Source organism: Centruroides sculpturatus, unplaced genomic scaffold, assembly GCF_000671375.1.
Source record: "Centruroides sculpturatus isolate CEXI.00-Female unplaced genomic scaffold, Cexi_2.0 scaffold759, whole genome shotgun sequence".
NCBI classification, from domain to species: Eukaryota; Metazoa; Arthropoda; class Arachnida; order Scorpiones; family Buthidae; genus Centruroides; species Centruroides sculpturatus.
Genome location: NW_019385017.1, coordinates 218,635 through 236,285, shown reverse-complemented (window position 1 = coordinate 236,285; position 17,651 = coordinate 218,635). Strand labels below are relative to the sequence as shown.

Below are 17,651 nucleotides of genomic sequence, written 5' to 3'. Positions count from 1 at the left end.
CTATGGGTCGTGACCACTCTAATCGCACAGTTACTTGTTGACCTTTTTTTTTTATTATTATTTTTTTTTAGCCGTCAGAATTTTTCGTCGATATATTCGGACTTAAGTAGATGATATTGACAGATGAATCGCGGGCCACATAAATTCATTAGACGGGCCGTATGTTGGCTATGTCTGCTCTAGAACTACCGTTTCTCCAGTTCAGGGTGTGTTTATTATACATCATGGACCGCAGTTTTACAGACTTTGTATTTTTATTCAAATTTATCCACGGATCACTCGATGGAAAAAGTACATTTTATATATCTATATCGTTTACAGAGAATTCCAGATTTTTATATTTCCGGTATCTTAAATGATTTTGAATTTTGAGAAAATTTACAATAAAGTAAAAGTTATTATTGATTAAATAATAGCTTAAAAATAAGTGTTTCAAGTTATCATTGTGCTCATTAGCGAGGTTGCGGCCGAAGTTTTCACCTCTAAAATGTGAACGTCTAACGTCGAGCGCCGCTATCTTGTAAGCGGCGCTCGACGTTAGACGTTCACATGTTAGAGATGAAAACTTCGGCCGCAACCTCGCTATTAAATTAATAAGTATTCAAAATTATATTCATCCTCTAAGTATTGAGTCTCAATAAAGAGTAATAATAATTTTGAAATTATAAGATTATATAAAGTATGTATTATAGATTTATAGTGATACAGAAATAAAAGAAATAAGTTCGAAAACGAGTCAAATGGGGTAAAAATTTCATTTCAGAGTTTCCCTCAAAAGTTAAAAAAAGAAGTAAATATAAAATAGTTGTTTTAACTTAAAAGTTGTGCTTAATTTTTTAAAAATTTCTTTATTCTTTAAATATTACAAGGTGATGTTACTAAGATGTGGATTATCTTTATTTTTGTAGTTAAAATACAATCTTTGCGGTAATTTTACATATTTCAAAAATAAAATAAAGTAGTACACTTATCAGTTATATCGCTACTATTTTATTATTCTATTAAAAATCCTCTTAACTTTTTTCTTTTGAGTTTTGGGTTTAAAGTAAGGATTTCGTTGTTTACATCGCGTGCCTTCTGACTTTAATCTCATGCTGGTGTACTATATGTACTGTAAATCTCATTTGGATCAATATAGATAAGATGGAGCGATTTGATTTTTTAAATATTTTAATATGGAGTTAAAGCCTTATTTTCGTAAAATATAATTTAATTAAAGGTTATTCATTCGAAGTTTGTGATGATTTCATAGACAGTATCATTAACCATTATAAGAATTAATTTAAACGTAATTTGAATAATAATTGAAATGTTTTCGTGTTTTCGAATAATAAAATAACTTTTTATATATAGTTAAAAATTATGATTTTTTTTTGCATTTAACATTGGACTATATGGAATTTTATACAATAAATATGAAATTATGTAACTTAATAAGACGTGTGTGTAGTTTACTATACAAATATAGTCTGCAATGTAAATGTGTACTATCTGAAAGTTGATTAGCCACCACCATAATCAGACATATTTTCTCCTTAAAGAAAATATGCCTGATCATGGTCGATTCGATTTCTCGTTATTATCGTATGTATAAAGAGAACAATAAACTATTTTGTTAGCTAAAACGAATTAAATTTCAAAGATACAAAAAAAAAAATGATTTGTTTTATGTTTACTTTTAAATAGTCATTTTTGTTAGCGAAATTTAATAATGGGTTCTAAATAAAACTTTCTCTTCTTTGATGCCATTTAATCCGTTTAATTATAAAATGAACTATAGAATAATTTTGAGGTCGGTTATTATGGTTAAAAATTAACGTTATTTATTGTATTGAAAAAATTACCGGATAATGCATTTTATATAAACTGTATTGTGTAGAAAATCGAAAAATTTTTAATTTTAAATTAATTTGATACAATCTATATTTAAAGTACATTTTGTTAAATGTATTGCTTAATTTTGTGTACACCCATTGTATGAAAATAAGTCTGCTTAACGTAATTGATCATAAAAAAACGAAGGGGGAGAGATTTTTACATAAGATCGTTTAAAAATATTTCTAAATTATTTTGTTTTATCTTTCATCTTTTGTTTTAAAACTTGCAAACACTTTTCTATTAATAAGGGCACGGAATTTCGCCATGTCATTGAATTCATTACATAACAAATTTTTAAAAATTTCTCAATTATTTAACGTGTTAAAGTTAAATAAAATTTATCCTTTTGTGAACAGGAATTTGCTGAAGCGAATATCCTATCGTGTCTCTCGATGCGTGATACATTATATGGCATAAATATGTTCACATAAATTTTTACAGTGTCATGCAAAGCCACAGCAAGATATAGAACATTTAACATCTTGAGATAACTGCCGTTCAACATTTTCAAACTGCGAACATTTTGTTTTCATAACAATATATTTTACTAAATTCATTGGAAAAGAGATTTATATCTATATTGAAATTTATAATTACTATAAGTTTACATTTAGGCCTAATGAAATTTTTGGATACTTAATTACGCGAAAATATGTGTTGTTATTATTCTATATTTAAAAAAAAATGATGCCGAGACGTCTTCGACAATTGCCAAACATAATAGTACATGCCTGCTTGCTTAACGAACAGTTGTCAATAACTGTTTAATAACCTAATCGCCCGATAAAAACTAATGTTGCTGAAACAAATTTTTGAAAAATAGACTGTAAGAATTTTTAATATCGTTCACAGTTTGTTGAAAACTCGGTATTTTTATTAACATTTTTATGTACTGTGCATTAGTGGATTACTTTCATGCACCTAATTTCTCTCCTCCGCTTGATATTAGTTTAATCGTAAATTTTGTTATATTACCGTTTTAGAATATTCCATCAACTTTATGTTAGAATTTTAGTCTAAATTATAAGTTTTGGTTTGCCTTAAGTTTTCAAAATCTAAAATTTTGTTGGACAAAACTGTTTTCAATGGGAAAGTTGTTCGTAGTAATAAATTACCGAGAACACGCCTAGGCGATCAACTCTGCTTTAGTAGAGGACAAAAGGACGTCGCCTTCTGTGTGTTTATTGGGACATTTAACGTCTAAATATGCAACATTTTGTTTACTTTTACAGCGTAAAGCTTTTCCATTATAATTCGGCGACTTAAAATCTATGTCGTTCATACTAGAAAATCAAACATACTGATTGTTATTTTGCAATTCATTAATTTGTTCTGTTTCAGAATATTATTTTCGACATCATTTGTCTTAATTTATCAAGGAAAGTCCATTAGTTTATTCATCGATGACAGTTTATTATTGACGAGACAATGCCAGATTTGTTTTATTGATAACTTTAGATTAATCTTAGACGTATTATGATTGTTATCGTATATTATGTCGTAAAATTTAGTCATATATTATTTTTTTTTAACTTTTAAATGGTCCTGGTTATAAATTTATTCAAAATGATTAATAATTCAATCTTGTCGAGTCTTCTCGTTAATAATCGTATCGAACATAAGAAATCTGTTGAAATATCTATAGTTATTCAATAGATTAAATTTAGAGAATTTATTTTAATGTAACTATAAAGGTTGTTGATCTATTTTGACTTTATCGAACGTGTCTGTTGACTTATAATTTTCTTGCGTAATTTTGTCTAAATTATGTCTGATTTTCATCTTTTCCATAAACTAAAACATCTAATCGGTGGCAAATTGCATTAATTTCGAAAAATGTGATTTTTTTTTATTGTAACAAATCGTTTTTATACAAATTATATAACTTCAAACCGCATTTAAAAGTTATCATTTTTGCTTGGTTACTAGGCTTAAAAGAAAGGGGGAAAGCGCTCAAAATGCCGCCTGCATTATATGTGAAAAATAACACTGATATGGATAAGTTATATTCTTTACATTTTAAATAAATAAATGTGTTTATAAATATACCCATTTTTTATTTGACCTGAACAATAATTTTAGCGGAAAAGGTTTTATTTTCATTCATATTTAATTATGTTAAAACTAGAATATTGAGAAGTGTTATTTAGAAAAATTTCATTAAAAAAAAATGCTTGAAATTTGCCATTTTTATAAAGTTATCGTCAAAAATTTTTACTTTTATTGTGTTACGAACATTTTCTCTTGTACCTAGAGCATATATTAGTAGCTTGTTTTCCGAGCATAAAGGAAAATTAATTTACGCTAATTAATTTAATGAAAGCATTTTTAAATTAAATGAAACAAACTTAAACAGAATGAAAATATCATTATTTTCAGTGAAAATGTCGGTAAATTGAATAGAATTATCGTTAAATTTGTTGAAAATACTATCAAACCTTAACATTAAATTACCTGAAAAACATTAGGTTAAAAATATTAAAATGCGTTGTGTAATAGAGAATATAAGCAATAAAGGAAGAGGCTTGTACTGTGTAACCTAAAATTCTTTTTAAATTCCGCATTTATTGAAGGTCTCTCTCATTTTATGAATATACATTAGTTTAATTTCAAAAATAGTTTTCATTATTAACGAACTGTAAATAAAATTTAAATATTTCTGTATTAAATATAGAATTCGTTTCAAAGCTTGTTTTAATTCTTTCTTTTTTATTTTTTTTAACCTATTAAAATAAAAAAAAAGAAAACAAAATTTTAACATTCAGAATTATTTTATCTTGTATTGGTTGAATGTAACTTTCTTGTTGACCAGTTTGATATAGGAAACATCCAATCCAAATATCAAGTAAATATTTGAGAATCGACGTATTTTATCGACAGTTTTGCGATGTGACATGTTCAACAAATAAAAGTTAAGTTTCTCGACAGAAATGCGATTTTTTTTTCTATCATTCTATCGTATCTAAAAATTTATTATTATTTATATCTTTGTGCATTTTTATTTGTAAAGAAGTTTTATTGCGTGAATTTTGTTTTTAACGAGAGTATTTCGTAATAAGCATTTATTGCAGTACCTTAGTTTAAAAGGAAAGAAAGCTCTCTTCTTATTCATGCTTACTCTACATTAACGTTTGTAACTGTGATATTGCCGACAATTTTACATTCAAGTCTTATTTTATCATCGTCTTTCAACTGATTTTTTTTTTTTTTTTGCCAGATAAGAATGCAAAGTTACGAAACTTGTATATTTTTCTATTCTTAATACCTTAAACTTTACTTCTGACGTGAATAAAATTATAATTTAACTTTGCATTTATTTTGGTATTCTAAATCACTCAATATATATATATATATATATATATATTATTTTATTCTGTCGTTTGAATCTTGAATTTTGTTAGAGATTATACATTCATAATTAGACTCTGTTAATTATAATTTCTCAAATTAAAATAGTAATATTTGTATTGTTTCATTGATGAAATAAACAGTTAAAAACTGAACTAAAACTAAAATTTCGTTAATGTTATTTTTTCTAAATCAATATAGAACATTAAGAATATTTTTATCGCTCAATATTGCCATTTATTCAGAAGTGCCGACTAATTAAAATTAATATCTATGCTATTTTCATCATCGTATTACTTCAAAAACGATTTTAAAATTTTAAAAATTGGATTATACAGCAAATAACAGTAATTATCAATGGCTGTAATAACTTCAGTTAGACAAAGAAAATTGAGGATTTTGAATTATTTATCAGACATATATATAGGCCTATATAATGGCTTCGTACAAAATCAGAAGTGATCGATGATGATAAAAAGATAATTTATATAAATTCTAAGCTTTATATTAAACATAAGGTAATCTTTCGTTTTTCTTGAGTTTTTAAAGTAAGTTTCGATTTTTTTCGCTTCTAGTTATTGCTATATTAACCTTTATTCCCGACTTTATCGATTTTACCTGTTTTGCGTTAGAATGCGCCTTCAGGTATCGATTATTTGATTTAAAAATATAAATTTCCTTTTTAACGCTCTGTCATCCCTAGCTATGTAACTTACTAACCAAAAACTGTCATGCCCAGCTTAGTGTGATCATTCAGACACGGTTACCTAGGCAACCTCCTGGTCCACCCAAATCACAACGCTGCAATTTGTCTGCCTTGATGTGGTAACAGTTAAAATCTTTCTGACATTCTGCCATTTATCTAATTTTTCTTTCTCACAAGTGAAAAAAGTTTTATTACTGATTTGAAACTGAAAATTTCAAGATAAATGCCATATGGCATATAAGAAAATTAAAATAAAACTTTTATCACATTTTAAATCTTTTAACTTTTTGACGAATTTTGTGTTCAAGTTTTAGTATTATTTTATATTTCTGCATTTAACACTATAAAATCTACGATTTAAATAGGAATCTTTACTGTTTGAGAGGCTTTGTTCGCTTAGGAAAATTCTTTTGACGTTTAAATGATATAAAATTCCTTATTCGTCCTTTCATATTTACATTCGGTAAAATGTTTCAAGTTTAAGAGACGTAAAATTCCGGATTGAAACTTTAAGATTCATATTCCATAAGAATGTGTTCAGTGCAGTAAGTATGCAATCCTGTGGATACAAATGGGAACATTTGGTCATCTAAAGAGTCTGGTTTATCGCTAACACATTTGGTGTGATTCGTGTGATGGATAGTAATATATTGAATCTATTGCCATTTTGTCTAGAGCCAATATATTGTATTAGTTTAAAAATGAGCTGTTTTTATACCGTGAAAACTAAATACTGGAAAAATGATTATAAGAAAGTTTTTTGTTATTTTACTAATATATTAATTAAATATCGCAATTAAAATAAAATTATGTTTGAATATACTACGTAAGATGAATTTTATTGGTTCAGAATATATTTTAATTACCATATTATTTTATTTGTGTGTGTTGGTTGACAAAATATTTTTAATTGAAGCATTATAAATATGAATTTTAAAAACAAAGTATTAAAATTAATTAAACTGGTACGATTTTCTCGTGTTATTAATTGTATTATATCATAAAACGGACTAAAATGTTTAAGACTATTCAGAAAATTTATACAATCTATTATTATACTGTGTATTGTTAAATTTCCACGTCAGTACCGAGTGAATTAGTTAATGTAAACGTATTGAAAGTTAATTTTAATGCGACTCACTTCATACTGTATTGTCATAATTCTTGAAATGTATACTTTCTTACAATGAAAATTAAATTTATATAATAGGTCATTCAGATAGCTTCATAACGAAGCTTATAAATATTAAAAAGATACATCTTACGTAATTGTTACGTAGGATTTTGTCATTTTTAATCTTATTAAATAAATATATATTTTAGTTATTAATATTTGCGAAATATAGCATTTACAAATGGATCTGATGATAAAAATGTAAACGTAATTTTCTATACATTAAAATTTTAACTGATAAGATGGTTATTTTTAATATAAATTTATAGGATTACAAAACGTAATACCCTGTATATTTATATGATTAAATTTACTTATAACAATTATATTTTTTAAAATTAAATAATTTCAAAAATTTGATTTTTTCCCAATTTTTGAAGTCAGTTTTTTCAAGTTACTTTTCTGTTATCGAGTTTTTCAAGTTGAAAGTATCTAAACTTCCAAAAAGCAGCGATAACAATAACTAATGTGTAATTTGTCTAGTTTTGAACTGTTTTGTAGATTACATTAGAAACTAATAAATTTAGTTTTTGTGATGCACGAAGATTGATGCTCGATTCAGAGATTATTCAGTCAAATCATAGATTATCTTCTGCGATTGATAAATACAGAGTTCGAATTATTTAACGAATATAGAAAAATGTCCAGAATATTAAATGTAAATTTTAGGTTTTTCTTAGTAATTTTATATACTTCTGTATTCTATATTTGTAATCTTTAAATGTATTATTATACTGTTGTTTTAAGATCTCTTGAAACTCAAAATACTGTTTGTTGTTATTTTCTTATAAGTAGAGATGAACGAATATCACTTTTCTCGAATTCGAATATTAACCAGATCTCGAATACCCTCGAATTCGAATATTAACCAGATCATGAATACCCAGAATACTTATTATTGCCTTACTGTCCTTATTCAATTTATTATATATTTGTCAACATGGACATTAATTATTAACAGGACAATTATACTGGTATTAAGCATTTACACAAGAATAGAGGAAATGTTCTTAGATAAAACACTTTCTCTAAGACAGGTAGCTTAACAAAGAAAGTCTGTTTTCTCTAAGAACATTTCCTCAATTCTTGTGCAAATACTTAACACCTTTCAACTTTCAATTTTGAATTTTAGTTTTAAAGCTTTTTTTTAGATACGTTTATCTCAACTACAATAGATTAAACAAATATCAAATAATTGTTCTAATTCTCGCTTGCTTCAGCTTCTTATTTAAGGAAACACAAATTTGAAAATATTTAAGATCTAATCTGCTTTTTTTTCTTGTTACAAATTATATCCGACGTGCGGAAAAGAGATTATCTATACCAGGGCTTCTTAAACTATGGGTCGTGACCCCATTTGGGATCGCCTAGCGAAATCTTTGGGTCGCGAGATTTTAATGCAAAATATTGAAAATAATTGTGAGAGTTTGAAAATGGCACGCTTTATGTCATAGGTTTCGTGAGTTGCGCTTTGTGTCACTTCTTGTACAGCGTGACAACGATTCAGCAATACTGATTGTAGTGTGAACTAGTGTAGTGTTGTCGCTTTTCAGTGTATTCAGTTCTCTGTTCCATTGTAGCACAAGAGTGAACTGTGGTAGTACACCATTATTGTTTTTACAAATTTGTATAAATCTTTACTTTATATTTTTTTTTGTGTAGCGAAAAAAATCACAATCATAAATGGGGTCGTGAATAAAAACAGTTTAAGAAGCCTTGGGACCATATTCTGGTCACTGTCTCTGGTCTCTCGTCTCTCACAATCTGGTCGCTGATTGGCTAATCATTTGGATTAACCAATCAGCGACCGGCTTGTGAGAGACAAGAGACCAGAGACAGTGACCAGAATACGGCCTCTCGTCTATACCGTTACAAGGGGATACTGTTGACACACACAAATTGTTCGAACTCAAATTGTTGTTTTCAAAAGCATTTACCTGTATGATACAGATATAATTTATCGTAACGTACGCAATATAATCGTTGTGTCTGTGTTAATTAAAGGTATTTCTTAATCAAATGCTTAAAATTTTTGAGTTAGTATCCTTTGGTACTTCTGGATTCGCCACTGACTAAATTGGGAGGTATTTGTAGTATTCGAATATATATAATATATATATATAGGTCTATATATATTATAAATGTGAACTTCGAGATCTTCAACACTTTCTAGTATTCGAGTATTTGCGGATGGTACTGTATTTGCCCGTCTCTAGTTATAAGATTGCACGAGTTTGCTTTATACTTGGCTTATCCTTTTGTCTTGTAAAGATTAAATTTGTGGCAGTTTGCAAAATGTTAATTTAAGAAATTTCGAGTTTCTAAGATAAAGAGTAAGTCAACCATTATTTTTCTAAATGAAGAAATTCAGAATATTGTCTTAATAATAGACGATAGTTTTCAAAATTCATCTTATAAATGTTAATCCTCGTTAGTATCAAATTTCTGCCGATTAGTTTTATTATTTTCCAAGGATATTTACGGATTAAAAATTTTGTCATAATTACCCAAAATTTATGATTGCAAATACACTTAAATTATGCACGAATAACTAAAGTACTTCATTCTGAAGTTTATGTAATGCTTCGAAATTACAGGTTAGTTAAGTAAATCATGTGCCAAGAGGTTAAAAGAAAAAGAACTTTAATAAGTTAGACGCAAAGGATATTAAAACTGTACACTAATTGTTTAAAAAATTAATTTCCTTTTAATTCGCTTGAATAATGGAATTTGTTTCGTTGTGGCGCAAAAATTTATTACAGGATTACTTTAGAAAAATTCATTAGTTCTCAAAATCACGAACGTTTTTGTTCGCATACAGACACTCCTGAATAATGAATATAGATAATTAAATTATTACATCCGTGGATAATAATATATGATTAGGTACTACTGTAATTGTAAGTATGAATTTAGGAAATCTTTAAAATCTCAAACATTTTTATAAAATAATTTAATAATGTAAGAAAATCTAATACTGCACAAATTCTTTTACAAATTATATCATAGACGTGTTGTAGAATTCCATGATAAAAACTTCCGTTGTTAACGTGGTAGACATTTTAGTTTTTCTTCTAAATTTTGTGAAGTTTTTAAATATATTTATTGTCCTGGAAGATTTTTATTAATAGTTAATTTTGGTAAGTAATTTAAAGTTATTTTTAGTTTGATTTAAATATCTTAAATTTCCTTATTTTAATTAGGAATTTTTTGTAACCAAAATAATTTGCCCGGTTACGTTAACTCGTCATGATGAATCCAACTTAAAATTCAATTGGAAACGAATTTTCAGGATTGATTCAAATAAAACTGTTTTTTCTGTTCGTCGCCTATCTTGGCCGACATATTTAAGTTTGGTCCGTCTGTAATGGTCGAAGTACAGAGACTCGCAATATTATGTTTATATTCTTCGCGTCAGCAAATTGGTCATGAAAAAGTGGGAATTTACCGGTCAATTTTCAGTTCAGATCAACGAAAACTATTCGGCTATATATACTATCCTTTGGCACTTCTGAATTCGCCACTGGATTCGCATAGTGAGGTAAACTCTACCACCGTGATGAACAGGTGATGGAATCCGATCAGGATATTCGTAATTTAACACACATATCGCGGATTAGAATGTTACTCTCCTTTTTTTTCATTTATGCTGGTCATCTTTTTTTGCTGGGAAGGTCCATTCCATAATGGTAAAATTATAGTTGGAAATGTAATCTTGGTGTGTCTCATATTAGTAGAAAATCAACGAAAACATTAGAAAAACTACAACCTGGTTCTCTTTACTTGTTTTCTAACTTTATTAAGTTGAAATATAAGTATTCAATCTTTTATGTTATTTTTTTATAATATATGAATTTTGAATTTAGAGAACTAAACTAACATGTCGTTAATGTTAGTTTAGTTCTCTAAATTCATAATTATGTAAAATTTTGTATGTAATTTTTTCATAAACTATTTTTATAATGCTTTAATGTTGAATGTATTTTATTAATTTTGAAATTAAAATAAATTATATGTTTATTAATAGTGGTTTCAACACCGAATTTATGGGAAAAAGAAAACTATAATTTTTTTCGCAAATTACAAATTAGGTTTTGCGATTTGAACATTTTAATTTTAAAAAGGCGTCAAAATTAGTTTTAAACTGAATAAGTAATGTGATGTATTGTGTTTATAATAAATTTTATACTGAAAAAAAATATACAATTTGTTTTCATTTTTAAAACATGATAATGAATGTGTAGGTTAGTTTGGCAAATTAAAATAAGGGAAATGAGCAAGGTCATGCCGAGATTTAGTAAAATATTAAGTAATTAATAATAATTACTATACTGCCACGTTTATAAGAAATTGATGTGTTTTTTTATTATTAATAAAAATTCTGGAAGATTTTACATTACTAATAAAAATTAATTATTATTTTTAAATGATTGCAGTTGTTTTATCGACCCAAAATATTAAATAGAAATTTGGTCGTTGAAGCATTCCATTTATAAACTATATAAAATTTTAATGTGATGATATCGGAAATGAAAATATGGTGATAACAACGAATTTTTTGTCATTTTTCCAAAAAAAAAGACATCCACGAAATTCTAATTTTGGTTATTAGTAGGGTTTCTCAAACGGGATTCCGGGATCCCGGTTGTTTTTTTAACCCGGGAAATTTTTGTTATCCCGGGAAATCCCGCAAATTTCTTAAAAATTCACTTTTTTTCTTATTTTGTGTTAAGGTTGAGGAATTTTGCAAATAGAAAGCATAATTAACTCATAAACTGTGAGAATACATTTGTATTTATCAATTTTAAACCTACTTATTAGTTTCTTAAGTTTTTGCTCATTATAGCATGTCACAAATGGTCAATAATCAATACATAGCTTATTTGTGTCATGACTCTCAAAATTCTTTACTTGTTGGAACCTGTAATATCTGGAATAATTGTGCTTATGCTGTCTTAATTTTTAACCATGCCCAATAGCTTCGATAACGCGTAACACCATGTTGTACGATGTCTGTAAGTACGAAGTTTTTCTTCATAAACCTGATGATCAAAGACAAACTAACTGACGAATTATTGGGCTATAAGCTTGATGTTTCTATTAAAGCAGTCGAAGTAGACAAATGAAGAATACTAGAGAGCAAAAGAAGTATTACAACCTCGAAAACGAACTCGAAATCTTCCAGGCTACAGGTGAAAAAACACATAATATCTGTCTTCTCTTAAATGCATTAAACACTATTCCAATCACATCAATTGAATCGGAAAGGGCATTCTCGGTGGCAAGACTTTTCATTACTAAAATAAGAATTAGAGTGAGTTATCGGAGTATTGACCATCTTTGCTTTTTAAAATCTTATAAAAGTTTGCAATATTTTGTATTATATTTTATTTAAAAAACGAAAATTACCTTCTAAATTAGAAGTTCATTTTTTTTAATTTTTAACTCAACTCAAAACATTTTTTTGTTGTTGTTGTATGCAGTTTCCAGCAAACTTTAATTAATTTTTTTCTATTTGTGAAAATTTCTACGTTATTTAAAGGTAATTTTTATTATAGGCCTATAGACCTTACACAGCATTATTAATATGATTTTGGAGGTTACAGAACTTTAAAATTACTTTAAAAAATGGAAAATAATTATATCATTTGATTTCAAGATATTTTGTATACCTTAAAAATAATTAATTCTATCCCGGGAAACAGTTCACTTTTATCCCGGGATCCCGGGACAAGCAAAAGACCGGGAAATGAGAAACCCTAGTTATTAGAAAGTAAATAATTTGATTAAAACAATTTTTCTTAGATTACACAGTTTCACATTATTTTTTTAATGTTTTAAATACAGTAATAAAATGTATGTATTCACTTAAAAATTGAATTAATATTATGCTATAAACTGGTATGATATGAATTGTTAGGACAAACTTCTGGCAAATTTTTAAATATGACTGCGAAAAATATTGTTTATTTACCGGATATTAAATTTCTCTTGTAAAAATAATACTAACGGATTGAAACTGAAAAGTAATGTTAAATAATTTAACTTTAGAATATAGATATGTGAACTTTAAAAAATTCAACTGTAGTTTGATTCAAGAAATAATTATCTTTGTTTTTTTTTAAATTCATTACATCATTCAAAGAGTAAACTGAATTTTGTGTGATAATAAAACATTCTAGAAAATCTTATCCGTTGTTTAAACTTGGCAGCGTCGAAAAGTAATTTGCTTTAATATCGATTTCAGAAGTTTCAAATCAAATATTGGATCAACAAAGTTTTATCGATGTTGCTCGATATGTAGCCTGACCTGATGAGTATTGGATATAGCTCATTTTCTCAATGAATACTCAATTTCAAATCAGCTTTCGAAGTGAAAAAATTGTTAAAGAATACAGGGGTGGAAATTGTAATTTACCATACACAGTGGAACCTCGTTGCATTGTTCCCGTTACCTTCGTTTTTTCACATATATTTTGTCTGACTTATTTGATACCAGAAATAGCTCCATATAAATAACGCTATTTTTTTTTATCCCCTTCATCAGTCCGCGAACTATCTTTTTTATCGCGTTGATCATCGAAAAATCACTGTTTTGATAAGCATTTTCTCACATTGATAATTTTTTTTAATTTGAAACGATGTTTTAATAGCTCGATGGAACGAAGAGTGATAATCTTGAACGAGTTCAAAAAATTGACGCTTTCCGTGTGCGCGACTTTTAGTATCACCTGGATTGCTTGTTGAGAGTTGCCTGTCAGATCATTTGTCTTCAGCTTTCCATCATATTGTTGGAAGTATATTTAACTCACAAACAAATACCAGAATGAGTAAATTGTTCTAATTTCTATCATTTTGGTTTACTGCGAGATAGAGATGTTTGTATAGTCTTTCGCAGAACTGTTCGAGTGCCTCCAGGCGTCCTGAAATATGGAGGAGGGAGAATAATAATAATAATGTGGTAAACTGAAGTTGGGCCAAACTTTGATTAGCCGCATTAAGCTTTGATGAAAGTAAAATCTTTCTTATGTGTACAATACCCTGACAGTGAAAGTATTCTAGGCCGTAAAAAATCATACTCCGAATTGAAGCGTACAGTTTTCACAAAAGAAAATGTTACAATATTTCAGTATATCTAAAATACTGTATCATATATTTTAAAGAATAGTGGCCATTAGGCTGTTCTTATTTTTTTTTATGTAATTTTTTATAGTTTTTCAGAACCCTATTTATCGTTTTTGTTTATTTCTTCCAAAAATGATGCATCGAGGTTTTAGTGTAAAAATTTTTATTACATGACAGAATATTGCGTCATTCATTATCACTTTCATAATTATATATTTATAATCATTTAATATATAGATTAATAATATATTTTCATATTTGTTTAGCTTTTTTTGTGTTTGGTTTAATATCTGCTTTGGATATAGGAAGTTTTCTCTTCCTGCTATTACTTTAAGTAGACGTTACTTATTCGTTATTCCCAACCTTCTTTTGTTGTGATGTCTACGATTGGTTATTTACCGTACACGAATAAATAAAATGGCTTTCACCTGTTCGAATACCTTATTCTTTATCATTAAATATCGCACATTAGATCGAAACCATAATCTTTCTTTTACGACTGAATTGGGTTGCATAAAATATAACTATCATTATCTGAAGTGATTTTATAAGTAACTCATTTATTTAATTAAGAAAATTTATTTTTAATGTGAATATTTTAATAATTATTGTAGGCACACATTTATATAATCAATATTTTCGAAATGGCGGTATTAGATTTAACAATATTGTGAAGTATTTTACTGTTGCTGTAGATTCTCTGTGAAATTTTTCTTATTTTTTATGGAATTAGTTTATAAATTACTTTTATTTTATCTCCTTTAAAATGTCAAATGATCGGTCAGTAACATTATAAAAGATAATGCTGTATATCAAAATTAAGTTAATTTTAAATCTTCATTTCTGTGTTATTGTTTCGCTTATCTCTTAACGAAATAAAAGAATAGTAAAATTTTTTATTTAATCTCTAGCAGTTCCCTCTAATTTTAACCAACGATAGGTAACGAATCATTAATTTGGGATAGAATTCTCTAGTCAAGCTAGTTCTTGTTGATTAAAATCTTATCGGTCTGCTTGTCTCTGAATATTGATTAAGTAGAAACTTTAATTAAGGGCGATTCACATTAAATTCGAATATTTGATGTATCATAGTGTCTGAACTCGTTGCTTGTCTATTGTTTCTCAGACGTATGGAAATTTTGTTTATTTGTTAGGTTTTATATATGTATTATCATCATAAATTTACAAGATGATAAAATTTTAAATGTCACTTGATGTATAGCAGTGTTTTTTCATCTCCATCTTAAAAACAACAAAACGAACTTCAAACATTATTAAAATTACAGTATTTAATCTGATATATATATATATAATTAAAATAATTATAAATTTTCATTTAAGAAAAATTTATTCCAATATAAAACACTAACAACTAATTCCATGATAAACTTCTTTATACACATACACAAACTAATTCCATATTTCTGCGATCTGTTAATATAAATACTGTACTCGATTGTCATAGCCTCCATTCATGTAGTTTTCCCAAACAATAAAATGAACTTGTTCGTTGCAATGGAAATAACAGCCATGTCTCCTTTAGATATCTGTACCAGCTGCCTGGTTATCTGATCACGATGATCTGTGTTCACATGCCTGGAAGTGAATAACTAAGAGAAAATCGAAGAGAATATTTTGTGAGAATGGAAACAAAATGAAACGTGTGTTAGAATTAATTCTAGATAATTTTTAGTGAGGAAATAGCGCGACGTTTCCGATATTCTGTTTATTATTTTTGATAAAATGAAGAGCTCATTATTTCTCTAATGATGTGTCAGGGAACATAAGTTTGTTTTATGACACATTATTAAAATATTTAATATGAAATGTCATAAAACAAACATATTTTTAATAATTATGTATGGATTATTAAATAACTTTTTAAAGAGATTTTATTGTCCTTTTTACAAGGTAAGAATATGTTGAATATTTCACTACTTTTATCATAGACTTTTTTATCTTTCAAAATGCAGGTTTTTGCAGGTTTACTACATGATTTTACTATTAGACATCTTAGTTATTTATGGAATTTATCTTTTTATAATTCAGTTTGAGTGAAGATAAATGTCTGATTTCATTTTTCTCTGTATTATATAGACAATATCTTACTGAGTATCAAATTTCCGTTTTCAGTTTTTATTTCTTGCATTCGATTATTTAAATAATTCATCTAGATAATTTTCTTTAATGACCCACGCTCACGAATTCTTAAATCTGCTAGTGACAGTGCTTAAAGCATTTTCTAGATAAAATTTTTATACGTATTCATGAGAAATTATTAACTCCTTTCTTAAAACTTTTATTGTTATAATATTTCATTCTGAAGAATTGACGTTAAATGTATTTTGTCTTTGAATAAATTAAGGACCCTATCTAAAAATTAATGAAATCAAATTTTTTTTTTTTTTAAAAAAGGAAGAAAAAACTTCTATTCATTTATTTAAAATGCTGACAGTTGCATATTTGCCTTATAGAAAAGCTGATTAATTTCTTTTACTAATTAGATTTCTTCTACTGTCTTTACAAATATACCTTACCTAATCCACCTGAAAAAAGTTTGCTAATATGATTAAATGAAAATCGATTTTGATATTTCTGCATTTAATTTCGACCAGTTAATAATTATTTTCCGTTAGATTAAATTATTATTTTTTTTAATGTATAAGATTTTCACGGTACTTTTTAGATTCAGTTAATGGAATTATCATCATACTTCCTAAAACTATGTAAGTAGAATGTGTTTTTTCGTTTATGGTGATTATAAATCTTAATGAAATTAATTCTATGAAATATTTTCCATAAAAAATCAATTTGAAGGATAAATCTGGTGTAAATACATATTTGAAAGATTTGGAAATTAGGTTATTTATTCTGACCGCGTTTGAATATTCAGCACAAAGAAAAAAGTGCGCCGCATTTATTTTATAGGAGGACATTAATCCATTCATACACTCTGACAGACTTCCGGTCCTCTATTCCACCCCTCGATCGGTGTCTGGGAAGTTTATAATGTTTCGCTGTTCGTACACACGTTTAAATCTTGTAGAGAAATTTGTTTATAAATTACGAATTTTACAAATTTAATTTTAATTAAAATGTTTACTTACATTAACATTTAACATAGCTCATTTAGAAATTTTAAATAACATATCTTAAATTATTTGTGCATTAATACTGTTATAAGATGACTACGAATTTATTTTATTTTAAAATGCTTTAAGATTTCGACGAGTTATGATAATTTTATTTTATAATTTCAATATATATCGTTTTTTCATAAAAATTGTATTTTAAAACTAAATATTTTATTTATTTATTTATTTTTTTGGTCTTCAGGTTATCAAGTTAATAAGCGATTGGTGACTATCTGTTGATTGTCAAATTCCTATCCGTGAGAAGTGGACGGGAATCTTTAAGCAT

The 17,651-nt window shown here is 27.1% G+C and overlaps 1 long non-coding RNA gene across 1 annotated transcript in view; it reads left to right on the top strand.

The window, feature by feature from the left end:
* The window catches only part of LOC111633487, a 59,036-nt gene extending 41,385 nt beyond the window's left edge, over positions 1-17,651 (top strand). Inside the window, exon 2 of the long non-coding RNA XR_002758063.1 lies at positions 17,568-17,651. This is a non-coding gene — a long non-coding RNA (uncharacterized LOC111633487). The remainder of the gene's footprint in view (positions 1-17,567) is intronic.